Genomic DNA, 12740 nt, shown 5'->3' with positions numbered 1-12740 from the left:
AAGTCATTGCAATAAATAAATAAATAATTACTTCTGGTCATATGCCACTGATTTCCTATATAGATGTCATGGTGTCTGACAAATACATTTACTAATATTTGAGAATGGCCCACCATCTCATCACAAACGTAAACGATCATAATCCTAGTTATCATTACTTAGGGACACCGCTCAGTTGAAGAAATATGGGTAGATACATGTACTGATAATTCAAATGCTTCCATTTGGGTTACTAGGTGAGGCAGCATTCTGTCCATGAAACCAAAAGAGAATGTTTTAGTAAATTACACAATGTTTTTTTCCTCATCATTGCTTTCTTACTCATTCACTGGATGGGGGGCGGGGTGGGGGGGGAATGTTTCTGGTACAAAGCAGCAAATGTGACAAAACAGGAGATCTCTAAAGACAGGCTTTTGGGATTCATTGCACAGCAGCAGCTCTCAAAGTATGGCGCCTACTGCCACCTCAGGGAAGCCAGGAGGTCAAAACTATTTTCATAACGGTCCTATGACATTATTTGCCTTTTTGCATTCCAATTATCTCACAAGGTGGAGGTTTACAGAGGCCTCATCAGGTTTGAAATCTCCATTGACGGACTGCAGAAGCAAGTAAGAGAATCCAAGTATCTTCCATTAAGCCAGAAATGAGAGGTTTACGAAAATATAAACAGTGCCATGCTTCTTACGAAACGTATCTTGTTTTAGAAAAATATAGTTAATTTTCCATTTTAAAATATTTTTTAGGGGCAACTGCGTGGCTCAGTCGGCTAAGCATCCGACTTTAGCTCAGGTCATGATCTCACGGTCTGTGAGTTCGAGCCCCACATCAGGCTCTGTGCTGACAGCTCAGAGCCTGGAGCCTGCTTCAGACTCTGTGTTTCCCTCTCTCTCTGACCCTCCCACACTCGTGCTCTGTCTCTCTCTCTCAAAAATAAATAAACATTAAAACAATTTTTTTTAATTTTTTATGTTATGTGATGGGTTTATTACTTAAAATTAATTGATACAGAAATAGTTTTGTGTCCCCTTTTTCCTTTCTCATATGGCAAATAATTATGATATTAAGGCACATAAAGTAAAGCTGTTCGAGACCCTCTTGATTTTTAAGAGTATAAAGGGATCTAAGACCAAAAAGTTTGAGATACACTCCATACTATGGCACAGAGTATGCGCCAATGCGTTCAAAAGTACAATGGGGGAGCATACTTTAAGGAGAGTGGAAGCAATAGGCATGAGTTTGTGGGGTTCCTACAGGAACGGTCTTAGACTTAAATATCATCACCTTCATAATTTAGGTAGAAGTGACAGCCATGTGGCTTTTTCCATTCAAACTTTTTACTTTGTTCATAATAATCCTGCTGAATAGTGCCTTTAAACAGTCAAGAATATGGCAGGAGAGACTGAATCAACTGTGACAGGTTACACAGTGCTGACACTAAAAACGTCTTCTACTTTTTTCAAGCTGCTACATACTGCTTCTAAGATGCTCCGGCATTATTAAGAGAAAAAAAAAAATGTCCGTGTACTTAAGTCAACAGAAATGAACTGTTGATATAAGTAGTTATTCGTGTTTATTAAGCACTCTTCCCCCAAAGGACTCAAACATTTCAAATGTATTAGCATGCATAAAACCTCCACTAATAACCTCACAAAGTACACAGTTCCTGTTTCCACATTTTAGAAGAGGAAAATTTTATTAGTTAATACACAGTAAACTACAATACAGAAACATTAAATCCCTAATGCCTCATCTCTGCCCACCAATCATTCACACATCATGCCAAACACAAAATGGATAATCTCTTGAACCACCACATTTGAAACTTTTGAATGAGCATCACATTAAACTGAGATAATTTCAGAGCATCCTTTCCACCTTCACTATCTCTACAGCCTACCTGAAACCCTTAAGCCTGGAAAAATGCTTCCTAATAAGACTGTCATAAATCTTCTACAGGGGTGCCTGGGTGGTTCGGTCGGTTAATGTCCAAATCTTGATTTTGGCTCAGGTCATGATCTCGCAGTTTGTGGGTTCGAGCCCCACGTCAGGCTCTGTGCTGACAGCATGGAGCCTGCTTGAGATGCTTTCTCTCTCTCTATCTCTCTCTGCCCCCACTCACACATACTCTCTCTCAAAAATAAATAAACGAATAAAAGATTTTCTACACGTTAATGAAGCAAAAATTAGTCACTGAACTTGGATACTCAGGCACTACAATCCTCATGGCTAAAAAACTCACTCAAAATGCTGAATCTACATTTTATAAAACTGGCAAATTGTTTTTCCAATGAAGAATTAAGCTGTCTTCTGGCTCTTAGGTCTATCTGTAAGCAATATGAGGCAATGTGGGGAAATACGTGCCCTACCTTCTTCCACAGCCTCGTCATAACTACGTACATAACCTATGCTAATAATTCAGTGGAGAGGCAGATAAAGGGCAACTAACAAGGAAAAATGTCAGTTAATTAACTGATAAGAAATAATGATATTTATGTGCTGAATGAGGGCACACAAGAGTAATGTCAGCTTTTGTAACAAATAGATCCAAAAATATACAAACTCTCAACACAAAAGAAGTTTAATTTTCTCTCTCTCATGCTCACATAATTTATGCTCCTTCTTCCATTGCATACGGTTGTTACTGCAAAAGACTGCAAATATTGCCATCAGCGATTTTCTATTCAAGAATATGTGGGTGTTCCTGGCTAGGGAAGAGTGCTTCTTCACACAACAATATAGACCTGATTTCTTCAGTCCTGTCTCCCTCACCATCCACTACAGTCCATGGTCATCTCCATCCAAGCAGAGGAAGAACGAAGGTAGAACATGGGGTTTAGAAGCCTTGTCCCAGCTCTGACACCCATGTTGACACAGATGGTCACACAGCTGCTGTGTGCCTCAAAGTGAGGAAGCAGCACACAAGAGGAACAGACTATATGCTCAAACACAACGTAAAACAACATGCCACAGTCTACTTATTCTGGGAAACAAGTAAAACAGGCCAATCGACCTAGCTGGCAAGAATCAAAAATGTGATTTTCACAGGCAACAGTTTTGATTAGATGCTCAGTGTAAAGACACAGAATTACAAACACCAATCTCTACCAAAAATAATAAAAAAGAGCTGTCCCACTACTAACACAAAGTGAGGTGTCCATAATTCTTATATATGTATTCTTTCAGGTAAGGATAATGAAAGTATTTCTTTCCATAAAAGAAGATCAGAATATCTTACTTGTGTCCTGGCTAATTTATGGAATCACTGATTTCTGGTTCTCTGGATGCTCTTTAGTTACCTTGTTATCATTATTCCACGCAGAGGGGGATGGCCGCTGGAACAGGTGAAACTATTTACATATGCAGAAAAGCTGTTTTCCTCATTTCTCTTTCATTCTCCACAGTCGATTCTGTCACACCTACCACCAAGGCCACTGGCCCTGGTCACCACAGCTGGCTCTGTCCACAGCCACTAGGGCTGCTGACTGCATCAGGGATGGGGAGAATTCTTTTTTTTTTTTTTAAAGTATAATAAATTTGTATTGTTTTATTTATTTTTTTTTATGTATATGAAATTTATTGACAAATTGGTTTCCATACAACACCCAGTGCTCATCCCAAAAGGTGCCCTCCTCAATACCCATCACCCACCCTCCCCTCCCTCCCACCCCCCATCAACACTCAGTTTGTTCTCAGTTTTTAACAGTCTCTTAGGCTTTGGCTCTCTCCCACTCTAACGTCTTTTTTTTTTTTTTTCCTTCCCCTCCCCCATGGGTTCCTGTTGAGTTTCTCAGGATCCACATAAGAGTGAAAACATATGGTATCTGTCTTTCTCTGTATGGCTTATTTCACTTAGCATTACACTCTCCAGTTCCATCCACTTTCTTATATATGTATTATATATATGTATGTGTCCGAAAAAACACAAACACGGGAGTTTCTGTTTGGGAAATTAAGAACAGGGTACTCTTCACCCACCCAGCTTCACACAATGATGGATTCCCCTAAATTCAGGAAAAGGATTCAGATGCCAGGCAGCCCCAGTAGTTACAAAGGTCTATTACAGACACAATAAAATATTAACAAATCAAATGCACACAGACCCCTGTTGGCTGTCATGGAATGGGAGCGGTCATTAGAGAGAAAACTGGAAAAAGAATATGGGGAGAACAATTTTCTTTTCCAGTCGTGCACTAGGGAATTCATGTCCATAAAATCCCCCAAGATTCTATAAGGCAAGCCAGGCTTTATGTCCACTCAGTGGCAGGACCTCATGGGCGAAGCTACAAAAGTATGGACCATCATCCCCAACACTGCCTAAAAAACTTCCTGTGATGATGGAAAGGTTCTATCTATGCACTGTCCAGGATGTAGCCTCTTGCCACATGTGGCCACTGAGCATCTGAACTGTGACTAGTGTCAATGATGAACTCAATTGTTAATTTTCTTCATTAAAATTTACATTTAGGGGCGCCTGGATGGCTCACTTGGTTGGGAACCCAACTCTTGATCTCAGTTCAGGAGCATAAGTTCAAGCCCTCGTTGAAGATAGATAGATAGATAGATAGATAGACAGACAGATACAAATTTAGGTTTCAATAACCACACGTGGCTTCGGGCTATCCGTACCTGACAGTGCAGACTAGCCTTTCTGGTGGTGTCTAACCAATCCACTGCCCCAAGTAACCTTATCTAGTATATTTTTTAAAAATGTGGATATTTCTTTCCCATAACTATTGAAGAACATTCATTCTGGCTCCGTTTTGGTTAGATCATGGGTTCAACCCTACCTTGATTTAGGTACCTTCACTATGTTCTAGAACAATGTTTCTCAATGTCTCTGATTACAGTGACCCATTTTTCATGTCAAAACACATTATTAACCATTTATAAGAGTGGTGCTTTAACTCCTATTAAGAAAACCCATTAGAGTAAAAAAAAGCTCCTAGTAAGTCAGTAATACTTTATATTCATGCATATTTCTTCATCATGATAGCAGCTATGTAGATAGAAAACACAGGAGATGGTAATTTATTGAATACATGAGCAATCCTTGATATTACCATAGATTCTAGGACATCTTACAATATCCCACAGCATCCTGGGCTCCACGACCCACACAGGTTAGGAGACCTCTTCTAAAGACACATCCCTAAGTGGTCAGCAGATCTGTGATGATATGTGGCACAAATGAGGGTCTCTGTTCACAAGAGGGGCTTTGGATTAGTAATGGAGAATGAGAAAAAGTAACTTTCCTAATGCATGGCAGTCAAATATTTTCAACATCTATCTGATAGCAGATGTACAATATAGATTATTTATGCTGTACTTAAGCTCGATCATCCTGTTAGCTTCAAAGAAGATCAAGGTCTTACAATTTGGGTTTCCTAAAAGTGTACTGTTATAACTCAACAGTTATATGATGTTCATCAGCTCTCTTCCTATCATCATTTTGTCAAAAATACACTCACTCTCTGATTAACTCATTTCTCTGTGTCAACTTGGAAACCAAAATCTAAAGAAATAATTTAAGGAAAAAAATTTAAAGCAAACATTTACTGAGTGGTTCCCAGACTGGAACTGGCCATGTTCTGGACAAGTTCATTTTAAGCTGGAGGTGAAAAGTGACTTTTGTTTTTTGTTTGTTTGTTTGTTTGTTTTTTAAATTTTTTTTTCAATGTTTATTTATTTTTGGGACAGAGAGAGACAGAGCATGAACGGGGGAGGGGCAGAGAGAGAGGGAGACACAGAATCAGAAACAGGCTCCAGGCTCTGAGCCATCAGCCCAGAGCCTGACGCGGGGCTCGAACTCAAGGACCGCGAGATCGTGACCTGGCTGAAGTCGGACGCTTAACCGACTGCGCCACCCAGGCGCCCCTGTTTTTTAAGTTTATTTATTTTTTTATAATGTTTTTCTTTATTTTTGAGAGAAAGACAGAGCAGGAGTGGGGGAGGGGCAGAGAGAGAGGGAGACACAGAATCGGAAGCAGGCTCCAGGTTCCAAGCTGTCAGCACAGAGCCCACACACAGCCCGACGAGAGGCTTGAACTCATGAACCATGAAATCATGACCTGAGCTGAAGCTGGATGCTTAACCAACTGAGCCACCCAGGCACCCTTATTTATTTATCTTTGAGAGAGAGAGAGTAAGAGAGCAAGCAGGGGAAGGGCAGAGAGAGAGGGAGAGAGAGAGAAACCCAAGCTGACAGCTCAGAACCTGATGTGGACCTTGAATTCACAAACTGTGAGGTCATGACCCGAGCCAAAATCAAGAGAAGAGATGCTTAACTGACTGAGCCACCCAGGTGCCCCTGAAGATGAAAAGTCACTTCTGTGAAGCAGATGGAAGAATGAAGAAGATGCCATTAACACCACAAGTCTGTGATTGTAAAATGGGGAGAAATGTTTCCACACTATAACCTCTCTGCTCAGAAATGACCAAAGAACTAAAATCTTACAGTTGGAGAGGAAACTGACATAGAAGGATAATGGCACAAAGTCAGGTTTGACTTCTGTGATCTTGGAACATCCCAAAACCTATGAGGAGATCCTGTGGTTTGGGTGACAGCCCCATCAGACCCCACCATAACTCATGTCTCCAAGGACCTCTCAGGACGTGCCACTTTCCTGAGAACCTTTTAGAACAGGGGAGCTGGCCGATGTTGGTTCACATTACAGAGTAAAAGGTACCGGATGAAAACAAAAGCAACTGCTAGTTTTGGAGCTCAGCCCATGAAATCTAGACACCTCTTGGAGACTCCATAGTTTACAAAAAGCTCCATAAACCTAAGAATGCCCACAATTTCATTACAGCTGTAAAGTATCAAGATGTATAATATAAATTATTTATGTAGCAGTTAAGCCCAATTATTATTCTAGCTTCAAAGAAGATCAAGGTCTAACATAGTATCACGCAAATCACAATCCACACTCTAAAAAAGAAGTCTCACAGAAGAAAACATAAGCTATGACAGATTGAGCCACAGACCATTTTATACTTCCAAACTCTGGGCTTCCTACAATGAAGTCACCCACTGAAAAAAGAAGAACATAGTTCATCAAGATAGGCTGAAATTAATCTATTTCAATTTTTAAAATGGATCTACTGAAAGACATTCACTTACTACACTTCACGTGCATTGACTGCTATAGACATCAACAATTCATTCAAAACGGTCATGCTTTTAAAAGCCTGGGAAACACAGTATTGAATTTAGAAAGCTGAATCTGAGGTTTTAATTCAATTCACAATGGCATGCATTAGAAGCATAAAAATTGCTTCTTGATTAAGTAGTCTCGGGTGGTAATTTACTCAAGATAACACATTTTTTTAAATGTCACAAATTAATTTTAAAAAGCACACACGCCTACCTTTTTAAGAAAGATCACGTTTCACGATTCCGTATCATACAGTAACCATCTCTTCCTGTGGGGGTGGAAAAGAAGAAAGACCATCCACTAATAACAGAAAGTAGCAAAGGTGAACTTTTAAGACCGTAACGTATAATTTCCTTATGTTATGCCTTCATTTATAATATTAAACAAATGGAAATCTTTCAAGTTAGACTTAAAATATTTCTTCATTTCTCTCTAAATGAAATATTTTAAAGATTCTGATTCCAATGATTTGATTTCTGAGGAGCAAATGAATAAAATCAAATGGATATAGATAAAAATAGGAATTTTTCAAAATTAGAATTAAAGTATTTACTTCCCATCTATCCCAATGACATATACTCAATACTTTCATTCCATGAAGTAAATGTATAAAATTCCACTCCTGTTTCTATTTTTCCAAGGGGGAAATGAGGTGAAGAAGTTGTAATAGCCTGCGTAGGTAACAGAAGGTAACAGAATTATAAGCAGCTGTTTCCTTCTGTTGTATACTTTTTATTTTCCAAGCTAATAAGCCATATTTACAGGCTCTGTATTTCTTAGCTAAGACTTTTAGATCAAGAAAAATATATAAAGGAAACTAAATCAAAATAAGATCGCTGTGATTTCATTTTACATTTATTATTTTCAATAAATAATTGACATAGAAAACCTGCTAGTCCCTAATAAATACTAAATATGATTTTTCTCTTCAAAATTACTTGTTGGCAAAGATTAAAGTATTCCAATATTTTAACTTTATATACTGAAGTCTAAATAAGTAAAAGGTTTATAGCCTAAGTTAATCATCTATTCCTTAAACTGTTTCAACCAAATCTAATTAAAACAGCCAATGGAATCACGTCCACACGAATGTAATTGTGACTCTGACCCTGATACATTAGATTCCATGTGTAAAGCAATGTAACTCCCAGTGGGGATAATGATATGGAGAGTTTTTGAAAAACAATGACCACAATTTCTAACCCAAAAGAACTCCAAAAATTGGAATGACTGCCAATGCATTTAATTCACGGAGATCACGCTCCGGAGTACATGGAATCACTCATACACACACATTGGATGGGGACTCCCTAGATTAGCCTGTGCTCATTCCAGTTGTCACCCTTTTTTCAGACAATAAAAACCCCCTTTAAAGTAAGAAATCTTGCTGGAAGGCATGTGAATCCTGTAACCACATCCATACCTGCATATGCCCTTCCTGAGTACCACCATCTTGGTCACACTTAGCTCCAGAACGTCTCTCCTTAGAAGCAATACCAAATCCCTACATGGACTCCCAAAGTCTGCCAGCATCTGGGGCCTTGTCTCTCCTGCTTCTCTTCACTTTAGAAACAGCATTACGTTGGCTCTCTCACTACCAACACAGGACACTTAGGGTAACAGCTGCCTATTCTGTTTTCTGAAATTACCTAAGGTCTTATAGGTGCAGGTAAACTCTGCTGGCAACAACAAAAAGCCAGGACAAATCACGATTGATTCAGAAACATGGTTCAACATGCACAGGCTGAGCCAAATCATAATCTCCGGCCCAGTAACAACTGTATGGAGGTCCTCATAGATCTTCAGTTCATAACTGGCCATCCAGAGGTACCCGCGTGGCTTAGTCAGTTAAGCGTCCAACTCTCGATTTCAGCTTAGGGCATGATCTCATGGTTATGAGATCAAGCCCCGCGTCGGGCTCCGTGCTGGGCAAGGAGCCAACTTGAGATTCTCTCTCTCTCTCTCTCTCTCTCTGCCCCGCCCCCTGCTCACACGCACTCTATCAAATAAATAAATAAATAAATAAATAAATAAATAAATAAATAATAAAACTGGCCACCCAGAAACAAGAAGGTATCTAGGATTTGTTTTGAAAGAATCCAGTCAGGGTTTGGACAAGGAGAGGTAACAAATCAAAAAAGCATCAGTGAGTTTGTGGTAGTTCAATGAAGGATACATGAAGGTTCATTGTAATATTTGCTCTACTTTACATTATAATTAAATTTTCCATAACAAAATATTAAATGATGGTCATCTAATTAAAGTTATGTGTGAAAATATGACAAAGAGAGAAATGCACAGAGCATAAATATCACAATCTTCCTGTTTTCCAAACACCCTTCATCAAAAAGGGGAAATAAATTTAAAAATTTTAAATTAAATAACACACTAGAAAAGATGAAAAGCCTTCAGTTACAATTTTATTAATGAAGTAATAATGGCCTTGAATCTTTCTTTAAATATTTTAAAAGCCAAATAACAAGTATGTACTTACCTACCATAAACTTATTTTTTTATTATTATTTCAAGTATCTCTGCTTTTAATTAAGTGACAGAAACATAGAAGCATGGCTTTTCTCAGGATTGTCAGACATTGTTGCTCATTAAGTATGACTTTGATTAAAAGAAGTAGGAAAATGGATGACCTATAATTAATATCAATGCGATCTGTTCCATGAACTAAAAATCTTTGTAACTAAGATCCAAGAGGGGATCATTAAAAGAGAAAGAGAGAGAGAGACAGAGGGATTCTATTGGTATAAATTTTGGGTTTGCAGATATAAACTATCAGATCTGCAACCCACTGATGTAGCTGAATGATCTGTTCCTGGGGAACAGCCAAAAGATGGGCACTCATACGACTCACTACTCATGCGGCTAGAATTTGAAAGAGACTAGGAGGGGTCATATGAGGGTAGTCGCAGCTTTCACAATAAGCAGGGAAACTCACATGCCAAGTAAAATCATCGTTACAGCCTCAGAATTTGACTTACTGACCCTGCCAGACACCACTATTGAAAATCTGACGCTGGACATAAATTAAAAAGCAGGATTTATATCATAGTTTGGGAAAAGAACATGTGTAAAGCTTTACCAAGTCTTCTCCAAAGATGAACCAGGGGCAATAACAAACTTTGGCTCCCTCTGAACAGAACAGCACAAGACCAACACTAAATCCTAACACGAGATTTGATCTTTTTTTTTTTTTTTAAAGAAGCTGATAGTTTTCTATTTTCCTTTTCAAGTTTTCCTGGCCTAAAACAATCTGTTTCCTTTCCAATGAAGAAACAATGCCAAATTCTGAAAAGGAAATTTGTCTGACTTAATGGGTAAGCACATAAAAGCTGGAAAAGGGAGTATTATGGGAAAACCAGAGCAACTCGGCCTTATGGGGCAGGCTTCCAAATTTACCAGCAAAATGATCAAGGGTTAGAGAAGGGAGTGTGTGGGTAATAATTATTAACAAGTTGCATGATGGAGGTCAGCTAAACAAAATTCACTTCTTTTCAATTTGAAACATCACAGTTCCAGCGGTTTACTACATATAGGCTAAGAAAAACTTTCACTAGCTTACATCCATACTCAGAAATTTTTCATATTTTATTCAATTAGGAATGGCATTTAATTATGCATTTAATAGATATTTGTCAAATAAATGCATTAATGAGGTGGCAACTAATACCTACCAATCATGCAATCTCAACCTAAGGTCATTAGAAATAAAATTAGAATTTTTTTAGAAATAAAATCCTCAGGTATAGCAGTTATGGCTATTTGTCTAACCAACATGCATAACCTTAATTTTCTTGTAGGCGGCAATATGCCAGGCTAAAATGGTTTGTGCCCAAACTGCCTTGCAGCTAGGAGTAGGCATGTGACACAGTTTTGACCAATGAGATGCGAAAGAAAGGGCTCTAACAAAGTCTGTTCTCATTACATGAACCCATTCCCTTCCCTCTTTCCTGGGAATAGCTACTGGGAGGTGTAGAGCCATCTCACAACCACAAGAACAAAAGGCAGACAGAAAATGAGTAGAAAGAAAGCAGAACGAACCCAGTTCTCTTGTGGCTTTGCTGAGATGCTACACCTGCCCAAAATGCTTAGGTTCCTAAACTGGCATCTCATGTTAGGAATGACAAACCTCTGCTGGTTCAAGTTGCCATTTTCTGTAACTCACAGCCAAAAATATTCTAACACGAGATACGATTCATCCCCCCCACCCCATGCTATGTTCTCAAAGCCCCTCCTATTTCCACTGACTGATGCTCCACAGAACTATCCAATAACACAGTCACGGAACTATTGCTGACTCATCAACAGTTTCCACTCACTAAGAGCACGCCTCATACTAAAAGGCAACAAGCTTGAGGGTGAGCAGTCATGAGGAAAACCATCAGCAAACTACAGGCCATGTCATTCTACCAAGCCACACGGCACCCTCCTGTGGACCACCTCACTCTGTCAGGGATACAAAAATTTTAAAAAATACATAAAATTAAAAGATGCCAAAAAAGAGAGCAATGTTATTCCAGTGATCAAGAAATGGAACATGCTCTACGTAAAGACTATCTACAAAATCTGTATGTCTCAACAAAGAAAAGGAAATATTTAGAGGTATGGCTAACTAAATTCAACATCAGAAAGGAAACATCTCAGGAGCACCTGGCTGGCTCAGTGGGTTACGTGCTGACTTTGGCTCAGGTCATGATCTCGCGGTTGGTGGGTTCGGGTCCCGCATCTAGCTCTGTGCTGACAGCTCAGAACCTGGAGCCTGCTTTGGATTCTGTGTCTCCCTCTCTCTCTCTGGCCATCCCTGACTCACACAATGTCTCTCTCTCTCTCTCTCTCTCTCTCTCTCTCTCTCTCTCTCTCTCTCTAAAACAAAATAAACATTTAAAAATTTTTTAAAAAAAGGAAACATTTCTAAAAAACAGAAAACAGGAACAGGAGGATACATCTTGAGGGCTGAAGGGCTGCCCTGCATCCTAGTTCAGATGCCTTTACTCTGTGCTTCCACAGAGCCTTAGCGATGTACTTTCTGTGGAACTTAAAATTCTAGTCATTTCTCTTAGATTGACCTTTTTTTTTTTTTTAATTTTTTTTTTTCAACGTTTATTTATTTTTGGGACAGAGAGAGACAGAGCATGAACGGGCGAGGGGCAGAGAGAGAGGGAGACACAGAATCGGAAACAGGCTCCAGGCTCTGAGCCATCAGCCCAGAGCCTGACGCGGGGCTCGAACTCCCAGACCGCGAGATCGTGACCTGGCTAAAGTCGGACGCTTAACCGACTGCGCCACCCAGGCGCCCCTGACCTCTCTTGATAAAACATAAACTCCTAGAGCTGAGGAAAGCTGGCATGTAACAAGTACTGACAAGTACCGAATGAATGAATGGGTAAAACTACACATTACCAAGAGACTTTATGAAAAGTATGCAATCTTTTTTTTTTTTTTTGATGTAGAAATGTTTTAATGGCCAAAGATGGGGAAAAATACAGAGTACTTTAATAGTAAACTCACTAAATAATTAATATAGTCACAGAATGGGAAATATTCACCCATGTAAAATAAGCAATGGTAGCTTTG

General features: G+C 39.1%; 1 protein-coding gene across 1 annotated transcript in view; it reads right to left on the bottom strand.

Annotated features, from left to right (window-relative positions):
• The window catches only part of PLCB4 (phospholipase C beta 4), a 424450-nt gene that overhangs the window by 386415 nt on the left and 25295 nt on the right, over positions 1-12740 (bottom strand). Inside the window, exon 2 of the mRNA XM_030310086.1 lies at positions 7368-7422. The gene's annotated coding sequence lies outside the window, so the exon portion shown is untranslated. The remainder of the gene's footprint in view (positions 1-7367; positions 7423-12740) is intronic.

Source organism: Lynx canadensis, chromosome A3, assembly GCF_007474595.2.
Source record: "Lynx canadensis isolate LIC74 chromosome A3, mLynCan4.pri.v2, whole genome shotgun sequence".
Taxonomy (NCBI): Eukaryota; Metazoa; Chordata; class Mammalia; order Carnivora; family Felidae; genus Lynx; species Lynx canadensis.
This window is presented reverse-complemented; position numbering and strand designations above follow the sequence as displayed.